The 21,890-nt window shown below is 46.2% G+C and overlaps 2 protein-coding genes across 11 annotated transcripts in view; one reads left to right on the top strand and one right to left on the bottom strand.

Annotated features, from left to right (window-relative positions):
* RSPRY1 (ring finger and SPRY domain containing 1) overlaps window positions 1–16,392 on the bottom strand; it is a 351,216-nt gene extending 334,824 nt beyond the window's left edge. For 4 of the 10 annotated variants that reach the window (XM_033940897.1, XM_033940899.1, XM_033940898.1 and 1 more), the window contains exon 1: window positions 15,972–16,210. The gene's annotated coding sequence lies outside the window, so the exon portion shown is untranslated. Of the gene's footprint in view, window positions 1–7,708; window positions 7,790–14,014; window positions 14,110–15,892; window positions 16,211–16,368 lie in introns of those variants that run through there. The other 6 variants (XM_033940890.1, XM_033940891.1, XM_033940893.1 and 3 more) reach the window with 6 other exon arrangements.
* ARL2BP (ADP ribosylation factor like GTPase 2 binding protein) overlaps window positions 16,163–21,890 on the top strand; it is a 145,369-nt gene continuing 139,641 nt past the window's right edge. Inside the window, exon 1 of the mRNA XM_033940900.1 lies at window positions 16,163–16,417. The gene's annotated coding sequence lies outside the window, so the exon portion shown is untranslated. The remainder of the gene's footprint in view (window positions 16,418–21,890) is intronic.

A 21,890-nucleotide genomic window follows, 5' to 3' on the forward strand; every position in this document is an offset into this window, starting at 1 on the left:
AATACATGAATATATTTCCTTCATACATTCAAATCACAGAGTTTGAGGACTCATCATTTTACATGTTACACCCGATTGGCTGTTAGATTTTCAGCGTCTCTTTAAATGTCAGCGCCATTTTTAAACCAAACTCTATGCTTTTTTGATCGAGCAATGATTTCACCAGCGGTAAACACCATTGTAAGTTTACTTCAATTTTTTGAAATGCATAAAATCTAAGTCGGTTATGGTTTCAATGAGTGTTGAAAGTTGTTTGCAATGTTTGGGTTGGATACATGCAGGGTGGAGCATGTTGTTTCAGCATTGGCGTGGTTTCGGTTCATTTGTTCCGCCAACAAATTTGATGTCGGCTTTATGGCAGCCAGTCTTGTCATTGCATGGGTTGGTTTGAATGTTTGGTTTTTAATGCCGATGTCACTGTGTATGAATTGAGCTTTGGTATAAACATATTTAGAAATATTTTAAAACAATTAACATTCAAGAATACATCAGTTACATTGACGTCATCGGTGTTTTGATTGGCTGTAAGTTTTCAGCGTTTGGTTTAAACACGAGTGCCATTTTGCTTAATACATTTCGATGTGCAGACCGGGTAAAAGCTTTACCAGCGGCAAGTATTGTCAATCTATTTACTAAGTCATTATGTTTGAGATCAATTGCCGTTTGTATAAACATTATCATGCTGTAAGCTATTTCCAGCATGAATATTGTGCAGGAGATTTATTAGGTCCGAATGTTATAAAATAATAATAATAATAATAACTTTATTCTTATATACCGCCAACAATCTTACAACTTCTAGGCGGTTTACAACAAAAGAAACTGTAAATACAATCAAGGGAAAAAGTTTAAATCCAATCAAAGAAGTTGTAAATACAATCAAAAGAAAACTTTAAATACAGTCAAAGAAATTGTAGATACAATCAGGAGAAACTTTACATACAGCGAATTAAAGAGTATAGCAGTGTATATCTCGTACAATGAATTAGAGAGTATAGCAGTGTACATCTGATAACATTAATAATGTTAACGTCAGTTTGTGTGTTGCAAGGCGAGGAAGTACCAAATTGTTTACATAGAAGTAGATATATTCCGTAAGTTCGTAGAGTGTTCATATTTAGTGAATAGGGGTTGGGGTTAACAGTTTGCATGTTTAGGTATGTGGTGATGTTACGAGGGGGATTGCTGTTCCGGTTCGTTACCTAGGTATTTCAAGAATAGGTAAGTTTTTAGGTGTTTCCTGAATTCTTCATAGTTGTTTGTGTGCGCAATTAGTTTTTCTAGGTCTTTACCCCATGTGGCTGCTTGATATGATAGCAGTTGTTGATAATGTCTCTTATATTTGCACCCTCTAGCCGGTGGGGAGATAAATTTCATGTGTGTTTTTCTTTCATGTCTGTTGGTTGGGAATGAGAAGAGGTCTGTAATGTATTTTGGGGCTAGACCATTTAATACTTTGAAGCAGAGACATCCTAGTTTGAACTTCGTGCGCGCCTCCATCGGTAGGTAGCCAGTGTAGGAGTCGGTAGAAAGGGGTTATGTGATCGGACTTCTTCAGCCCGAAAATCATCCTGACTGCTGCATTTTGTATCTGTTGTAGTCTTTGCATTTGCTTCTGGGGGATTGTCAGATGGGTGATGTTGCAATAGTCCAGGTGGTTTAGTATTAGGGATTGTACTAGAATTCTGAAAGCTGAAGTATGGAAGTACGCCTTAATGGATTTAAGTTTCCAGAGAGTGAAAAACCCTCTTTTGATTAAGGAGTCTATGTGGTCTTTCATGGTTAGTCCTTGGTCTAGTATTACTCCTAGAATCTTCATCGTTGGTTGAATGGGGTAGTTTAGATTGTTGATGTGTAATGATGTTGTCGTATTCTGTGCGTGTGGCGAGGCTATGAAGAATTTAGTTTTTTCTGAATTGAGCTTCAGTTTGAAGTCTGTGGTCCATTGATCGACAGTGATCTTATAGTCACAGTCGTAACATTCAAAACATGCTCAATTGATGAGCTTATTTAACCAACACAGATGTATTTATACTTTTGGTGACATGACTTTAATGCTAAACATGATTTTTATAAAAAGAAATTCATGTAGAACAATATGTATCATGTTGTTCAAAATCACTGTTTCAATAATTGGACACCAGGTGCTTTATGTAGTTTATTAATGATTTATTCAGTAAAATATGTTATATAATGTATTTTTCATTTTTTCTTCTGTTTAAAGATCTTTGAGCAAAATGGAAGTTCAACTGGCAAGTCAATAAGCCTTTTCATTACCCTTGAAGAAGCCCATTAGTGCGAAACGGACCGGGCCTCCGTTGGGTTATTAAGATAAGTGCTTAATATTTTCTAAATATAAGTATGACGATAATTATGGAATTGAATTAATAGTTGCTGGTCATTTGATGCTCATTCATGAAGAAGAAAATATCGATAGAAAATTGATATACACTATATTTATCACAAAAGAAAATTTTTAAAAAACATTAAAATTCAAGGGTTTTTGACCTGTGATGATACCCAACCCCAAAACAGTTGTGACTTCATTGATCACACTATAGGGGTATTTTGAGGTCTTTTTTCCCTTGATTTAAATCACATTATATATACCATCAGTGTTCCATCAACTTTGTTGGATTATACTATCATTTGGACACTATATCTTGTTTTCCATTCTTTAATTCAGATGAGAAAATGGTGACAGGAGAAACCAGCGTGATAAGCATGGAAATCTGATGTCTAGGCCCCCTCAGAACTAGAGAAAGAGAGTCCTAGCCGCAGGAAGATGTGAAGTGTCATTATGCCCATAGAGTCAGCCCGAACTTGGAAACTGTTTGTACTACCTTTAGGCATATATATCCTATGCCATTACTAGAGGACAGTTACCAACAGACAAAGGCTCAATCTACAGGGACCCCAAGAGAGACAATGAGATACCCGTGTGAAATACAGAGCACTATCTTACTGCTGATCTCACTGTGCCATGATTTGCCGTATGTCGATCCAGTCCGGAGACAAACCGAGACTGGGTGACCTAGCACAGGTCAGAGTATCTCTGGTAATCCCCTTGAGTGCTAACCCCAGAGTCCGATTAAACTAGCAGCTTCCTTCATGTGAATACAGCAGGAAAAAAACATAGACATATAAATCTGTCCAAGCTTGTCCCAAAGCTGGTGAAACATGTACAACTTTTCTGAACCAGAAAGGAGAGAAGACACAGCATACCCTGACCAAAGTCAGCTGTAAATAAACTATCAGAATGCTGCAGCTCTCCAGCCATCGCCGGAAACCCAAGCGCGCGCCTGATTCTCACTGAAACTTGGCTGCTGCATTAACGCTCCTAGAAACATAGTCAGATTCAAACCCCGCAAAATGTATCCTGCCGTGGCCTGCATAGAAAGAAAATCAGACTCGGGGAATAACTAGAACGGTGCGGTGCTTCCCACAGCGCCGGAAAAAATATGTCCCATCTCTTGTGTGCTGCTATAAACCGGCACCTGCACAATCAGCTGCACATAGCCATGACAAACACCGACGAAAGAGAGCCTCGGAATAAACAGGACTACTACTGCTGCACTGAAACTCAACGAGGAGAACAAGTGCGAGCATGAAATCGCACCGCTACTGCCGCGCTGTAACCAACAAGGAAACCAAGCACGTGCATGCAAAGGGCGGGAAAATCCCGGCTCCCTCAACGGATTTCTAGTCATAAAACTTAGCTTCAGTAAAATATCCATTCCTTAAACGTACGTTGACCGAACCCACAGTACTTGCAACTCCTTTTGCCAGACTTCACCTCAGAATTCCTCAGTGGACCCTGGCATCTCAATGGACGCAAGTTTGCGACCCTCTTTCTCGACACATATCAGTCACTCCTTCATTGAAGTAGTCTCTCCGTTGGTGGATGCTTACTTCCAATCTTTCCAGAGGCTTGCTTTTTTAAACGCCCCCCCATCCGAAGGTCCTCATGACAGACTCTTCAACCTACGCTTGAGGCGCTCATCTGGATGGTCTGCGTACTCAAGGCCTCTGGACCAGTACAGATCATCAGTGTCATATCAATCTGTTGGAACTCAGAGCGATCCTCAAAGCTCTCAATGCTTTTCAACATCTGCTTCACGACCAAGTAGTCCTCATTCGGACGGACAACCAAGTCGCCATGTATTATGTCAACAAACAGGGAGGGAAGGGGTCTGCCTCCCTTTGTCAAGAAGCTCTGAAGGTTTGGGACTGGGCAATCCGCCACAACACCTTCCTCAAAGCTGTCTACATTCAAGGGGCGAAGAATTCTGGCGGACAACTTGAGTCGTCTACTGCAACCTCACAAATGGACACTCCATTCATCGCCTCTACATCACATTTTTTCACAGTGGGGAACGCCTCAGATAGACCTCTTTGCAGCTCCCCACAACTACAAACTGCCTCAGTTCTGCTCTAGGATATTTTTTCCTCATCGCCTCGAGGCAGATGCTTTTCTTCTGGAATGGACAAATTTTTTCCTCTATGCATTCCCTCTCATTCTCAAGACTCTGGTCAAGTTGAAGAACGATCATGCCACCATTATTCTAATTGCTCCTCGGTGCCAAGACAACCTTGGTACTCCCTTCTACTTCAACTTAGCAGCAGGGAGCCATACCTTCTACCAGTTTTTCCTTCTCTGCTTACACAGAATCAAGGATCTCTGCTTCATCCCAACTTGCAGTCTCTACACCTGACAGCTTGGTACCTCTCAACCTAACCCCTCTTCAGTTTTCTCCATCTGTAAGAGATGTTTTAGAAGCTTCTAGGAAGCCTACCATTAGACAATGCTATCACCAAAAATGGACTAGATTTTCTATGTGGTGTTTTTCTCATCATATGGAACCTCAACATTCCTCCTTATCTTCTGTTTTGGACTACCTTTTGCACTTATACAATTCTGGCCTCAAGTCTACATCTATCCGAGTCCATCTCAGTGGAATTGTAGCTTTCCATCAGCCTATTGAAGGAAATCCCCTCTCTGTTCATCCAGTGGTTTCCAGATTCATGAAAAGACTTTTCAATGTCAAACCTCCTCTCAAACCGCCTCCTGTGGTTTGGGACCTCAATGTTGTCCTTGCTCAACTGATGAAGCCTGCATTTGAACCAATTAATAAGGCTCAACTGAAGTATCTCATTTGGAAAATGGTGTTTTTCATAGCCCTCACTTCTGCTCGACGAGTCAGTGAGCTGCAAACTTTAGTTGCTGACCCACCATTCACAGTGTTCCATCATGACAAGGTGGTTCTTCGTACTCATCCTAAATTCCTTCCTAAAGTGGCCTTAGTATTTCATCTCAACCAATCCATTGTTCTTCCAATGTTTTTTCCAAAGCTTCATTCTCATCCTGGAGAAATTGCTCTTCATACTCTGTGAGAATACCTGCCTGCTTGTCCTGGGATAACCTGAAGTTCAAACAACAGTAAAAACACATACATACTCACAAACTTGTTGTTAGGGCCGGTTGAAGCCAGTAAGAGCTGATTGTGCAGCACTAACAGGGCAGAATGTAGCAACTGAGGTCTCCCCTTTTTTTAAAAAACAGAGAAGGGAAAGAAGAAAAAAATTCAGACCCAGTCAGACCCTCTAGCAATGGAGGTAGGGTGAGGCAGGGACCTGGGGGGGGCCCAGGTGTAACCCCTAAAGCCAGCACCGTTCAGCCGGACACCCCTGTCTCACTGAAGAGAAACCTCAACAGGAGAATAAAATTGCCATCTCACTGAAGAGAAACCTCAACAGGAGAAAATAATTTTCCAGTCACAGCTAGAATTCAGGAGCTAGCTCAATAGCGACCATCACCTATCTGCTGGGACCACCTATTAATCATTTTCTCTATCTCCGCCTGCTGGTAGATGTGTGCTATTCCCATTGGTCTCTGGATTCATCTGCTGCTGTTTCTAAGGAAACTATCTTTTAGATTGATATTTTTTTAATGCTTTTTTGAGGGGTCATTTTACTAAGGTGTGCTAGCTGTTTTAGCGAAAGGATCCCTGATTTAAACAAAAGAAAAACAGAATTTTTTAATTTTTTAAAATTCATTGATTTTTATCCACCCTGCTAACAATATTATCATGTAGGTAATTGGCGGAATAGAAATCTCTAATGTAATGTAATGATGGCATAAGATAAAAATTGAAACATTTAAGTTTTTACTGCTTTGCGAGAAATCTGATCTAAAATTCAAAATACATACGTTTTCACAGCTTTACAAAAAGACAATAATCCATTTAAAGATCTAAAGTCAGGAGGGAGACGATACTGCAACTTAGTCATAAACTGGGAATATCATGAGCACAATCCAAATGAAACATTTTTACAGGGGAAACACAAAAGTGTCTCTTGTGATTGTAAAGAACGTTTTGGAAAATATATGAGTAATTTTTCCAACATATACCCCCCACCTTTTTTACTAAGCTGTTGTAGAGATTTCTACTGCAGCCCGGAGTGCTATATGCTCTGACATGACACTCTACGACGCTCATAGAATACCTTTGAGTGTCAGAGCAGCGTTGGAGCATTTAGCACCCCAGGCTGTGGTAGAAACCTCAACCACGACTTAGTAAAAGAGAGTCATGAAAGACCTTGAAAGTCATCAATAAAGGCCTTGAAAATGCATCTTTTCTTAATTGGGAGCCTGTGCACAGTGGTTAAAACTGGAGACATGATCAAAAGGACCAAGTTTATTATTTTTTTTTTTTTTAAATCTCCTTTTACAATGAAGAAGCCCAATCAGGGCCATGCATCACATGATGCACCTGGGAGGGGCCTAAGGCCCAGTGTCGTCGCAAGAGGTGTTTTCAGTACCTCCTGCTCCCAACTTTAAGGTATGGGGTAGGGAGGGGGAGGGGGCCTCCAGTGGCAGGAGGGAGTGGGCATCCCTCCTGCCTTTTTCTTCGGGGGGAGGGGGAGGTCTTTCCGGGCAGGAGGGAGTGGGTTGGTTTTTTTTGGGGGGGTGGGCGGACGCCTTCATGGCAGGAGGGAGTGAAAATCCCTCTGCCTTTTTCTTCAGAGGAGAGGTCTTTCCTGGCAGAAAGGAGAAGGCATCCCTCCTGCCGTTTGTTTTAGGATGGTTTGCCAAGTTTGTCGGGGGGAGGGTGCGTGATTGTCAGGGGTCATTGGGGGAGGGCTGTTGGTAGTGGTGAGGATTTTTTCTTTTTTTTTTTAATGGGGCAGGTATTGTGTGTGTGTAATACATGCAAAATATCTGTGCCATTAAAAAAAAACCAGGCAGACCTGTAGGTAACACAGTTACTGACAGGTCTACAACAATAAGGTTTTAGGATCGGTAAAACCCGTTGCTAAATAGCCAAGCAATTTAAGTGATTCAATAGCTTGGCTATTTTGCATGGGGTTTTATTAATTTGCATGGCCGGATCGGAAAATGAGCGATTGAGGGGAAAAACGGGTCAGTTAGCAGCAATCAGGTTTAGTGACGATCGCTGACTTTAGTGAATCTAGCCCTAAGAGACTTGCCCAGGGTAACAAGGAGCAGCACTGGGGATGACTTTGGAGGACCTTACTGGACTAGCACAAAACCAGTTTCTTTTTAGATCTGTAATTCATCAAGTCACTAGGACTCAAACACAAGTCAATAGCACCTAAGAACAACAATGTGAAAAGAATGGAAAACAAAGATGAGAATGTTATAATATCCATATACTGCTCCATGGTGCGACCGCACCTCGAATACCTTAATCCTTCAGTGCCCACCGCTTTCGATGTCATCTTTGAAATGCCAAAGCCATACTGTGTACAATTCTGGTCGCCACATCTCAAAAACAGATATAGCATAATTAGAAAAGGAACAGAGAAAGACAACAAAAATGATGAAAGAGATGGGACTACTTCCCTATGAGGAAAAGTTAAAGTGGCTAGGGCTCTTCAGACTGAAGAATAATAATAGTTTATATACCGCAGGACCATGAAGTTCTATGCGGTTTACAATGATTAAAAATGTTACAGATTGAGTAGAAAGCACAGTTACTTACCGTAACAGGTGTTATCCAGGGACAGCAGGCAGATATTCTCACATGTGGGTGACGTCATCCACGGAGCCCCGACGCGGACAGCTTTTCAAGCAAACTTGATTGAAGTTTCAAGCTTGCTATGCTGCACCACGCATGTGCATGCCTTCTCCCTCCACTAGAGGGCGCATCCCCACCTCGTGGTCCTCAGTTCCATAGCCAGCAAAGAAGCCATCCCCGGGGAGGAGGGTGGGTTGTGAGAATATCTGCCTGCTGTCCCTGGATAACACCTGTTACGGTAAGTAACTGTGCTTTATCCCAGGACAAGCAGGTAGCATATTCTCACATGTGGGTGACCTCCAAGCCAACCAAAAAAGGGCAGGTGGGAGGATGGCAATTTAAGAAAATAGGTTACGCAAAACCGACTGGCCAAACCAGCCGTCGCTCCTGGACAAAGAATTCAGACAGTAGTGGGAGGTGAAAGTATGAACTGAAGACCAAGTGGCAGCCTTGCAGATGTCCTCCACAGGTGTAGACCGGAGGAAAGCAACAGAAGCTGCCATAGCCCGGACCTTATGCCCCGTGACTCGACCATGGAGCGTGAGACCAGCCTGAGCGTAGCAAAAAAAAATACAAGCAGCCAACCAGTTGGACAAGGTGCGCTTGGAAACAGGACGTCCCAACCGATTAGGGTTGAAGGACAAAAACAATTGAGGTACCGTCCGATGAGACTGAGTGCGTTGAAGATAAAAAGCCAACGCTCGCTTACAGTCAAACGTGTGAAGCGCCACCTCGCCGGGATGAGAGTGGGGCTTCGGAAAAAATACCGGAAGAACAATGGACTGATTGAGGTGGAAATCAGACACAACCTTAGGCAAAAATTGAGGATGGGTGCGGAGAACCACCTTGTCATGATGAAACACAGTAAAAGGTGGGTCTGCAACCAAGGCCTGCAGCTCACTAATCCGTTGAGCGGAAGTGAGCGCAAGCAGAAAGATCACCTTCCAAGTGAGGAACTTGAGATGAGATTTGTCCATAGGCTCAAACGGAGGTTTCATAAGTTGAGCCAGCACTACATTAAGATCCCAAACCACAGGAGGAGGCTTTAGAGGAGGAAGGATGTTCAAAAGACCCCTCATGAAACGAGTAACCAGAGGATGAAGGGAGAGGGACCTAACCTCAAGATGCCGATGGAAAGCAGCAATTGCACTGAGATGCACCCGAATAGAAGTTGTCTTCAGACCGGATTGAGATAAATGAAGCAAATACTCCAGGACCGACGCCACCGGAACCGAGATCGGGTCCAGATGATGAGAGAAACACCAGGACGAAAATCTGGTCCATTTCTGGGAATAGCAAAGCCGAGTCGAGACCTTGCGCGAAGCTTCCAAAATCTCTCTGACAGACTGAGAGATAGGAACCGAAGTCAGGGGGAAAGGAACCAAGCCGTCAGATGTAAGGACTGAAGATTGGGATGCAACAGTGAACCCCGACTCTGAGACAGCAGAGAGGGAAAAACCGGCAGAAGTAGAGGCTCCCGGACACTGAGTTGAAGGAGCAGGGAGAACCAGGGTTGACGGGGCCAACGAGGCGCAATGAGAATCAAAGTGGCTCGTGCCAATTTGAGATGAACCAACGTCCTCAAGATCAGAGGGAAAGGAGGAAACGCATAAAGGAACCTCCCCCCCCCAGTCGAGAAGAAAGGCATCGGCCCCGAGACAATCCTGGGAGTACATCCGAGAACAATAGAGAGGTAGCTTGTGAGTCTCCGGAGAGGCAAACAGATCCATTTGAGGAGTCCCCCAGCGGTCGAAGACCTCGTGCAGGACTCGGGAGTTGAGCGACCACTCGTGCGGCTGGAGAAGGCGACTGAGTTTGTCGGCCAGACAGTTTCGCTCTCCTTGAATGTAAACCGCCCGAAGGAAGATGTTCTGAGAGACCGCCCACTCCCAAAGGCGCAGGGCCTCCCGGCACAGGGACCAAGAGCCCGTCCCCCCCCTTGTTTGTTCACATAGTAATTGCCACCTGATTGTCCATCCGTACTAGGACTACCTGATCGTGCAGCAGGTGGCAGAAAGTCCGAGCAGCCAGAAAAATGGCGCGAAGCTCCAAGACATTGATGTGACAAAGACGGTCCTCCGCCGACCACAGTCCTTGAGTCCGCAGACCGTCGAGATGAGCCCCCCAAGCGTACTCTGAAGAGTCCGTGGTTAGGACCTTGTGATGCGGAGGGGCGAGAAAGAGCAAACCCCTGGAAAGATTGGAAGAGTTGGTCCACCAACGGAGCGAGCGTTTCAAAGAGGGAGTCACCGTCACAGGAGTGACGCCACTGTGAGGCCAACATCCACTGAGGCAGCCTCAGATGTAAGCGGGCAAACAGCGTGACATGAACTGTAGATGCCATATGACCCAGCAGAATCATCAGGCGCTGCACCGATACCGAGGGCAGCAGCGAGACCTGCCGACTCAGGCTGATAAGGGCCTCCAACCGCGGAGGAGGGAGGAACGAACGGAGGCGAACCGTGTCCAGCACGGCCTCGATGAACTGAAGAGATTGAGAGGGGCACAATTGAGACTTTGGGAAGTTCACCTCGAACCCCAGACGCTGAAGGAAGATGATAGTCTGTCGGGTCGCTGAGATAACCCCCTCCCTGGACGGAGCCTTGATTAGCCAATCGTCCAGGTAGGGAAAAACCTGCAGGCCCTGGGATCGCAGAGCTGCTGCGACTACCACCATGCACTTCGTGAAGACTCGAGGGGACGAAGCCAATCCAAAGGGGAGGACCCGGTATTGAAGGTGCAGCTCCCCCACCTGGAAACGTAGAAACTTGCGGAAGGCGGGATGCACCGGAACATGGGTATAAGCCTCTTTTAGGTCGAGGGAGCACATCCAGTCCCCCTCGTCCAGTAGTGGGTACAGGACCGGCAGGGATAGCATACGGAACCTCTCCCGGACAAGGAACTTGTTGAGCCGCCGGAGGTCCAAAATGGGGCGCAGGTCCCCGGTTTTCTTTGGGACCAAGAAATAGCGGGAGTAGAACCCCTTCCCCTGTTGAGCTGGGGGCACCCGTTCCACCGCACGGAGACTCCACAAGGCCCTGGCCTCCGACAGGAGAAGGGGGAGCTGCGACCTGTTGGAAGGACACGCGCAGGGCGGACTGTCCGGCGGGATTTCCCGGAAGTTGAGGGAATAAACCTCTGACACGACTCGGAGGACCCAAGCGTCGGAGGTGATGAGGGTCCAAGTATGATGAAATGCCCGCAACTGACCCCCGATGGGCAACGGGGTCGATGACAGTGCAGAGGGGGCCCGCCCCCACCCGCTCAAGGCATCAAAAAGACGGGGCAGGCTTAGACGCCCCTTGCGCCTGAGGCATCTGCTGCGGCGCCCTGGACTGCTGAGGGGGTCTCCTAGGCAGGGGCCTGGAGAAAGCCAGTGTGGTCTTCTGTGGATAGCGCCTAGGCGGAGGTCGGTAAGGCTTCGGAGCGGACGACTTCGTCTTTGGACGCACCAGGGAGGCAAATGAGCGTTCGTGCTCTGAGAGGCGCTTTGTAGCCGCCTCCAGAGATTCATCAAAAAGCTCCGAGCCCACACACGGCAGATTGGCCAGGCGCTCCTGCAGGTTGGAATCCATATCCACGATCCGCAGCCACGCCAGGCGGCGCATCGCAACTGCAAATGCTGAGACCCTAGAGGTCAGTTCAAAAGCGTCGTAGGTGGCGTGGAACAGGTACAGGCGCAGCTGGGAAAGAGATTCCATCAGCTTCCCAAAATCGTCCCGATGGGATTCAGGCATAACCCCATGATAACGGGGCATGGACTTTACCATGTGACGAAGGTACGAGGTGAATGTGAAGGCGTAATTAAGTACCCGATTCGCCATCATGGAATTTTGGTATAAGCGCCGTCCAAATTTATCCAGGGTGCGCCCCTCACGCCCAGGCGGAACCGCAGCGGACACTCGAGGAGGTTGGGACTTCTTGAGATATGATTCGACCAGCAATGACTGGTGGGACAATTGAGCCTTTTCAAAGCCTTTACAAGGCACCGTGCAGTATTTGGATCCCATCTTGGACGGGACAGCCGTCACCGCATAGGGGGAATCCAAATTCCGCAAAAAAGCCTGCTGCAGAATCTTATTCAAGGGAAGGTGGGGAGACTCCCGAGGAGGAGAGGGCAAATCCTGCTCCGCCAAAAATTCCTTAGAATATTGCGACCCCGCCAAGAGGTCCAGATCCAGGGCCTTCCCCAAGTCCAGCACAAACCTCGAAAACGAGGAGGGACGCAGACCAGACCGGTCTTCCCCAGGGGAAGAGGAGCGAGAGCCTCGGGCTGCCGAAAACGACGGGGACGCCTCGCAAGAGTAGCGGGGCTCACGACCAGTGCCAGCCTTGGACCCCCAGGAAACCGCGCCGAGGGAATGCGCCGGGGTCGGAGACCTCCGAGGCCCCGAGGAGCCCCTCGGGGAAGACCTCGGGGTACGGGGCACAGAGACCTTCCGCCACCGCGGAGAGGAATCCCTCGAGCCCCGTGGCGAACCCCTCCTAGCAGGGGAGCGGAACAGCCTCGGATTAGACAGGCTGAGCTCCGAAACCCGAAGAGCCTCGACCTCCCGGCCCGGCGAGGAGCGACCCCGCCTCCGAGGAGACCCACGAGGACGTTTCGACCTTCTGGAACAGCGCTTCGCCCGAGGCCGGCCCGAGGGCGAGGACCCGCGAGAGGCTCCGGACGAGGAGTCCATGGAAGAAATCCGGCGAACACGGCGCACCTTGTCCTGAGGTCGAACACTACGCTCAGGCTGGTCCGGTGCCGAGAACGGGGCTAAGGCTGGGGCCGAGGCAGGTGTCAACACTGGGGCCGAAGCCGGAGCCGAGGCTGGGGACGGCTGCAAATGGGCCAGGGCGAAGGACAGCTCCGAGGAGATAAGCGCTCGGAGCATGTCCTGGAACACCGGAATGGCCATCATACACGGCATGTCCGACGCCGTCGGGTACTCCGCAGAGGGCGACCTCGGTAGCGAGTATTCCTGAGGAGTACCCGACTTCGAAATCCGGGGCGGGGCCGAGGACGACCCACCCGTCCCCGTCGAGGAGCCCGAGGAAGGCTTCTTCGTCGACCCTGGAGCTGAGGAAGGAAGCGGGGACTTACCCGGGGCCGACTTCGGAGTCAAGGATGAAGGCTTCGAGGAGGAAGACATCCGAGGCAAGGTCCAGGGTATCGAGGCCGAGGTCAAAGCCGGGGCCGAAGCCGAGGCCGACGTCGAGGTTTTCCCCGCCGCGGGTTCCACCATGAAAAGCTCCGCCATGCGAGCACGTCGGTGGCGGAGCGCCCGAGGTTGGAAGGTGGAACACCTAGGGTAGGAGTCCGTAGGGTGATCCGCACCCAAGCAGAGGAGGCACCACCCGTGGGGATCGGTGATCAAGAGCAACCGATCGCACCGGGTGCACTTCTTGAAACCCGACAGAGGCCGGGACATGAACGACAAAAAAGGCCGCGAAAGATCGAGGTCCCGCGGCCGCGGCAACCGGGAGCCCCCGGTGCCTCAACGAATTTTTTTTTTTTTTATGATTAGCAACTTCGCAGACGAAGGGAAAACAAAAAAACGCACAGCAACTAAGCAAAACAACCAAGCCGCGGTGACAGAAGGCAAAAAAACACGGAGCAAAAACACGACAGGGCTTCTGGCTCCGCGGAAGAAACAGAACTGAGGACCACGAGGTGGGGATGCGCCCTCTAGTGGAGGGAGAAGGCATGCACATGCGTGGTGCAGCATAGCAAGCTTGAAACTTCAATCAAGTTTGCTTGAAAAGCTGTCCGCGTCGGGGCTCCGTGGATGACATCACCCACATTTGAGAATATGCTGCCTGCTTGTCCTGAGATAACCAAGAGAGTTAAAGTCTAGAGGTCAGTTATTGTGAGAAAGATTGTGCAGAGCAGCTACCTAAGTACTTTAGGAACAAATATGTTTTTAGGTGTCTCCTAAATTCCCCATAAGTATTAGCAAGCATGAGTAATTGTTTCAGATCTTTACCTGCCTGATAGGAGAAGAGACGTTGATGATGTCTTTTAAATTTACTTCCTCTAACCGGTGGAGAAACAAAATTCAAGTTTGAGCTTCTCTTATGTCTATTGGTTGAGAAAGAGTAAAGGTCAGTTATATATTTGGGGGCTAGGCAGAATAGTACCTTAAAGCAAAAACATCCAAACATAAACTTCACACGTGCCTCCATTGGCAGCCAATGCAGGAGTCGGTAGGAAGGAGTTATATGATCAAACTTCTTCAACCCATAAATCAGCCTGACCACTGCATTTTGCACCAGTTGTAATTACTACATATTCTTCTGGGAAATTGCCAGATAGGCGATATAGTAATCAAGTTGGCTCAGTATAAGGGACTGTAGCAGAATTCTAAATGATGAAGCATCAAAATATGCTCTAATGGACCGAAGCTTCCAGAAAGTAAAAAAATGGAATGGATGCTATTGGTCTATAGTTGGTTACTAATGCTAATGATTCTTTACAATTTTTTGGAATTGGGGTTATTATAATGTGACCATTATTAAGGAATTTTCCATTTTTTAAATTATCAGTCAAATAATTCAACAAAGTTAGTTTAAAGTCTAATGGGGCTGCTTTCATAATTTCTGGGGGACAGGAGTCCAAAATGCAGTATGATTTAGTGTATTTGTTATATAATTTGATATAATTATTCCATTCTAAATCTTCAAAGGAGTTCCAAATCGTATCCACTGATATTTCATTTCTTTGTACGTTAACTATTTGATGTTCATATATATCACTTGTCGAACAGTTATTTCTTAAGTTTTTAATTTTTGAATCAAAATGCTGTGCTAGATCATTTGCTGAAGGTAGCTTAATATTATACATGAATTGATCTGGGAAAGAGTTGAGCAGTTTTGAGTGTAGCCTATGGTGTCAAATAAGTTTGTAACTAGGTTGAACAGTTCTTTTGTACTGATTCATTTCGAGCTAGTATTGGATGAGTCAATTTTGGATGAGTAAAAAGCTTTTTTTTCTTTTATCAATTGTTTGTAGATTTTTATGTTGGATCTCCAGTTGTTCCGGTCTGACAATTTTCAGAAGAAATATAATAGGTCTGGAAAGAATGATGTGAACTGCTTGTTTACTCTTTCCAAAAATGAAACTCTGGATTTCTGCCCGAGAATGAGGTGAAAGCAGTTAGCTAATCAGGGTTGTTTTTTTTAAAAAAAGGTTTGGATAATTTTCTAAGAGGAAAGTCCATAAACAAATAAAGATGGACTTCAGGAAATCCATTGCTTATTTCTAGGATAAGCAGCATAAAATTTGTTTTACTCTTTGGGATCTTGCCAGGTACTTGTGATCTGTGTTGGCCACTGTTGGAAACAGGGTAATGGACTTGATGGACCTTCGGACTGTCCCTGAATGCCATCTCCTATGTTCTTATAAAAAAAAAAAATCTCATTACCGTTTCACAGGTAAACGTGTTTCCATTTATCCAATCAACCTATGGCCAATAGTTAATCTTGGTATCTGTTTTATTTTGTCTGATAGTATTAGTTTGAATGTAATCCGCCTTGAACCGCAAGGTAATGGCGGAATAGAAATCACTAATGTAATGTAATGTATTCTCATTTTTAAACTTACAACTACCGATATGGGACCACAGCTATTTGCTTATTTGTCTACTCTACCCAATAACACAATTCACGGAGTACCTAAGATCGGGATTCAGCACCACAACCCCATTGATCACGTTCAACAGGGAAATCCAGAACATACCAACAAAGGTCCTGCAGCTCGAGTCCTTCTAACGGAAATAATACAGAAGCTCACTGTTATGTCACAACTACCAAGCACAACTCACCCCCATCAACGCCCCCCCCCCCATATTCGCTCCTAAGTCTACCTGCAAAACTCCAGCTTCTCTCAAATTACTGGTATTATCAGGAAACGCTGCATTCCCGTTCCCCTTTTCAGCCTCGTACCTCAGATGTGCCAAACCCTTAGGGTATCTCTCTTCACGTACAATTCAAGGCAATCGCGAAAGATCTTAAAAACAGACCCTTCCTCTTTCCAGCATTCTGAACAGGCCTGTTCGCCAAACTCCACCCCAACGGTGGAATTATTCACCGCAACCAATCAGAATGAGTTATTATGACGTCACATAAAAGGGACGAGCACAAACTCCTTCTGTTAGCTGTGTTAAGTCAGCGGTTGCAAAAAGGAACCCCTTCAGTGTCTGTTTGTTATGTTGACCACGTCTTTAACTTAGAAAAAAGATATGTGCGTCCACGTGTCAACCTCCAACAGAATTCTTCGTTGGCAGTTACAGAGTTAACTGAACTTGACAAAAAGAAAGAGAGAGAGAGGCTTGGAACGCACCTAGCAACTCATTTCTGTGATTGGTTGTTGGTTTCGGTTCGACCGGAAGGTGGGGTTTCCTGGGCTACGAGCTTTTTAGCTAAGGACGCTGCGGCCTTCGGGGTGATGGTGACGGGGTACATAGTGGAGCTCTTGCCGCACGTTGGAAGAGGTCCTGGATGGGTGGTGCTGTGGAACCGGTGAGCAGTGCTTAGAAAGGTGTATGTTGGGAGTAAGGGGAAGAAGTTCTCCGTAAAACTAATGGTGCTAAGAGGGAAACTTGGGCCTGCTCCACAATTTCCTAAAGACTGCGAGAGTAGCGCCAGTCCCACAAAATTAATTTCCAATCTGAACATATTAGTGCTCAACTTTTCCTCAACGTGACCCATCACATCACATTATGCTTCTTATATTTTGATAATACCATCATAGAGGAAGCTAGGTAATCCACTTAAGAGATTACAAATAGTAATAGCTGTATAATAAAATCACAGTGTTGTCTATTGTCTCATTCATAAAGTACACAAGAGTTAGTTTTGAGAAGTTGGGGGTGCTGTATGCAAATCGTCCGAGGGCACAGTAAATGAGTGTGCTCAAGATGGGGGCAACACCCTACATTTATTAAGCTGATACTTAATGCTACCTAAAAGTTTGTCAAGGATCCAAGTTACCCAGTTCCAGACTGAAGATTTTAGGACAGTCTTGGATTTCTGACCTCCACATCCTGGTGCCTTATAGCAGTGTTTTCCAAGTCAGTCCTGTTCTGTTTTTTACCCTACCTATTGTATTGTAAATGTCACTTATTATTCCTACATGTTACTCTCTTGCTGCCAAGTTGAATCTCCAGCTGCTCTGATTCCAACCCTACCTATTGTTGATCATCCAGTTCATAATCTAGCTGACTACCCAGTTCACTATCCAGTCGATTATCCAGTTTAGATATCATAGTTCACCCACCGCCAAGGATCGGGCTCCATGCCATCCCTCTTCTGACTCAAAACTGCTCAACTCTTTCCCCGATCAAGCTCTCAAAAAAAAAAAAAAACCTTTGATGCCTCTACTAGATACCATCTTTCTCTCCCGCCTTAAACCTTCTCAAAGGTTAAATTAGCCCCAAACTCTTCCCAGTACTGACACTGAGCCCTCCTCTCTCTTAAACTCCCACATGCGAACCCAAACCAGCACTACCTCCCAGCCCCCTAAAGACTCCCAACTCTCATCATGAAGCTGCCTTCATGGCTCTTTCTCCTCCTACTTTGCTCTTCTCCCTACACCACCCCCTGCTTGAGACCTCCTTCTCCCAACCTTCCCGACCTCTCAATTGACTCTAATATCTGCCCTGGTCTCAGAATCTCCACGTTATTACGCACCAGAAACCATCCCTCCAAAAAAAAACCTCGAAGAGTCAACCACGCATCTTTAAAGCCTGTTCCCCCTGCCAATCTCCCCAACCTTACCTCTGACTCGCTCACCCCAGTCCCAAAACTCTATTGCAATGCCAGATCCGCTTACAACAAGATTCAAATCCTGAAGGATCTACTCGAGGATTCTGACCCGGGATTCCTATGCACTACGGAAACATGGATCACAAAAGATGACATATTTACACAAAATGAACTCTGCTCCCACGATTACCAAGGTCTCTTCTCCCCCCCCAGAACTAACCGAAAAGGAGGCGGACTGGCACTACTTTACAAATCATTCTTCGATGTCCAGCTCATCGAAAAGAGCAGCCACACCTCTCTAGAATACATGCTTGCTTCGGTCAATGACGAACTCCAACCTCACCCACTGGGTATCCTACTTCTATATCGCCCACCCACCCCTTGGAACAAATCCTCTGATCTCGTTCTCGACTCCATCTCAAACGCCTTCCTCAAATTCCAAAGATTATTGATCATTGGGGACATCAATCTCCACCTTGACGACAACACCAGCAAGGATACGATTGAACTGAAAAGCTTCCTCACCTCTCTTGGTTCCCCCCCCTACACCACCCCTAACCCACGAAAAGGGACACACTCTAGACCTCATTAGTTTCCTGGATCTTACCACCTACAAAACCTCAACCGATGACACTCGCTGGGAACATGTCCCCTGGTCCGACCACTTCCTTGGGACCTTCTGTCTCTCCATTTTCATGTCGCATCTTGGGGCTCCACCCCACCCCTCTAATTCCATTACCTTTCGCAAAAAAATTTCAAGCGACCTGTTCTGGACTGAATTTCTCAAACAATTCTCCTTTGCCTCTAAGCCTGCAGACTCAGAAACCGACTGGCACAACTAGATCGCCCTCTCAGAGTCCACCTACCACTCTCTTGCCTCCCGTTCTATCAAATCCATCTCCTACCCTCGCAAAGCCCCTTGGTACCTCCCATATCACAGAGAACTAAAGCAGAAATGCCGAGCCCTGGAGCGCAAATGGAAAAAATCTAACTCCCCTATGGATAGACAGTCCTGGAGAGCCAATATTATGTCCTACAATTCAGTAAAAAAAAAAAAGCAAGGAAGAACTTCTACGGTGACAAAATCTCCAGATCCAACAACCAGAGTAGTACACTTTTCAACATCTGGCATTCTCTAACTTCCAAAAAAGACTCCACCTCTCTCCCCTCCTCTCCCTCAGCCGAAGTCCTAGCAAAATTCTTCAATGAAAAGGTCACTACCTTACGATGCTCCTTCCCACTTGCAGTCTCCTCCAACTCCCTGGTGCTCACTGACTCCAACCCTACTCCAACGGTCTCTAGCCCTATCCCAGCCGACAGATCCTGGACTGCCTTTGAGCACGTATCCGATTCCCTCATCCTTAAACTCTGCCTCAAATTGAAATCTTGCAATTGCTCTTTATACCCTTTCCCCTCCTACCTCTACGAAGAAATACCCACTCAGGCCATCTCTTCCATTACCAAACTCTTAAACTCCGCCCTACATTCGGGTCTTTTCTCCCCAGAAATGGGCTATATCGCCTTAACCCCTCTACTGAAAAAACCAGATCTCGACCCTTCCACACCATCCAGCTATCGCCCAATAGCAAATATCCCTCTCCTTACCAAGATGCTCGAATCCATGATATTGACCCAACTCTCATCCTATCTTGAGAGATTCTCCATTCTCCTATCTTACCAATTTGGCTTTCGTCCCAACTTCAGCACCGAATCCTTATTGACCTCCCTAATTTCTAAAGTTCAACATCTTCACTCTCGCAACAAGTTTGCCGTCCTCCTGCAATTCGACCTCTCTGCTGCTTTCGACGTTGTCCACCACGATATTCTAATTTACCAACTCTCCGAGATTGGCATCTCCTCTACTGTCCTTGAATGGTTCTCAAAATTCCTTCATTCCCGATCCTACATTGTCAACATGAATGGCACCTCATCCTCCCCCTGGAAACAAATCTGTGGAGTACCGCAAGGCTCACCTCTATCTCCTATCCTTTTCAATATCTATATGTCCTCTCTAAAACTCTTCCATCTATCCCCCCTTGAAACAATTTACACTTAGCTGATGACATCCTTGTCCTCCTCAAGACCAACTCAAACCTTACTAATCTCTCAGAGGACATATCCTCTTGTATTTTGAACCTCCAATCTTGGGCCCACACCATCCAAATGAAATTGAATGAATCCAAGACAAAACTACTCTGGCTCGGCCCAAAATTAGCTCAGCTACCCACCTCAATCCCACTGTCCTCCGGCCCCACTCTGCAGCTCGAATTCTCCAGCAAGGTCCTGGGCATCATCATTGACTCTTCATTGTCCTTCAATGACCACCTCAACTCCCTGGTAAAAAAATGCTTTTTCAGCCTACACATGCTGAGGAAAGTAAGATCCTGTTTCCAGCAAAAGCATTTTGCCGTTCTCGTCCAATCCATCATTCTCTCTAGACTGGATTATTGCAATTCTATCTTCATAAGCCTAACGAAGAAAAACCTTCACAGACTCCAACGGATTCAGAATGCTGTGGCTAAGCTTATCTTTGCAAAAAGCAAATTTGATCAAGTCTCACCGCTCCATTGGCTTCCGATAATTTCCAGAGTCCACTTCAAATGCATATGCCTAACTTTCAAGATCCTCCACAGCATTCTTCCTCCATTTATTCCACTTTCTTGGAACTCCTCAAATCTTAATACCACCAGAACTACCCAAAAGTTGAAACTATCCTTCCCTTCATCAAAAGGCATTTCCCACCCAGGAAAGCTGGGGACTTCCCTCCCCTTCAGATTCACCGAGCTCTGAAACAACCTTACCTCCCCTCTTCGGAACCTGAGCTCTCTCCAACTTTTCCGTAAACATCTGAAAACCTGGCTTTTCTCAAAAACGTAACACTCCCCCCTCCTTTGATATCCTAGTCCTTTGATATCTTAGTCCTCCAAACCCTCTTCTTTCCTCAAAGTTCCTTTTTCATCTCAATTCCTGTAAACCGTGCAGAGCTCTACAACTGTGGAGATGGTGCGGTATATACACCTAAGGTTTAGTTTAGTCTATCGAAGGGAAACCCCTGTCTGCTCACCCTGTGGTTTCCAGATTTATGAAAGGACTTTTCAATGTCAAACCACCTCTCAAGCTGCCTCCAGTGGCTTGGGTTCTCAATGTTGTTCTTGCTCAATTGATGAAGCCTCTTTTTGAACCAATAGATTCGGCTCATCTTAAATATCTCACTTGGAAAGTGGTTTTTCTCATTGCGCTCTAGTGGCAAATCCACCTTTCACAGTATTCCATCATGACAAGGTGGTCCTCCGTACTCATCCTAAATTCTTACCTAAAGTGATTTCAGAATTTCATCTCAATCAATCCATTGTTCTTCCAGTGTTTTTTCCAAAGCCTCATTCTCATCCTGGAGAAACAGCTCTTCATATTCTGGACTGTAAACGTACTTTGGCTTTCTATTTGCAATGCACTCAACCCCACAGAACTGCTCCTCAACTTTTTCTCTCCTTCGATCCAAATAAGTTGAGGCATCCTGTTTCCAAGCGAACCATCTCCAACTGGATGGCTGCTTGCATCTCTCTCTGCTATGCTCAGGCTGATCTCCCTCTGCAGGGTCAAATCATGGGCCATAAAGTTAGAGCTATGGCGGTGTCTGTAGCTTTCCTCAGATCAACTCCTATTGAGGAAATCTGCAAGGTTGCTACTTGGTCCTCGGTTCATACATTCACCTCTCATTATTGCCTGGATACTTTCTCCAGACGGGATGGCCATTTTGGCCAGGCAGTTTTACAACATTTATTCTCCTAAATTGCCAACACTCCCACCATCCCATTCTGGTTAGCTTAGAGGTCATCCACATGTTGAGAATATGCTGCCTGCTTGTCCTGGGATAAAACATAGTTACTTACCGTAACAGTTGCTATCCAGGGACAACAGGCAGATATTCTCACAACCCACCCACCTCCCCTGGTTGGCTTCTTAGTTAGCTATCTGAACTGAGGTACCTCACAGGAGACGCACAACCTATGTTTGGCAGGAAGGCACTTGCGCATGGGCAGTGCAGCACTCGTGAACTCTTTGAAAGTTCTTCAAGCAAGTCTGCTTGCAAGGCTGTCC

Source organism: Geotrypetes seraphini, chromosome 4, assembly GCF_902459505.1.
Source record: "Geotrypetes seraphini chromosome 4, aGeoSer1.1, whole genome shotgun sequence".
Lineage (NCBI taxonomy): Eukaryota > Metazoa > Chordata > Amphibia > Gymnophiona > Dermophiidae > Geotrypetes > Geotrypetes seraphini.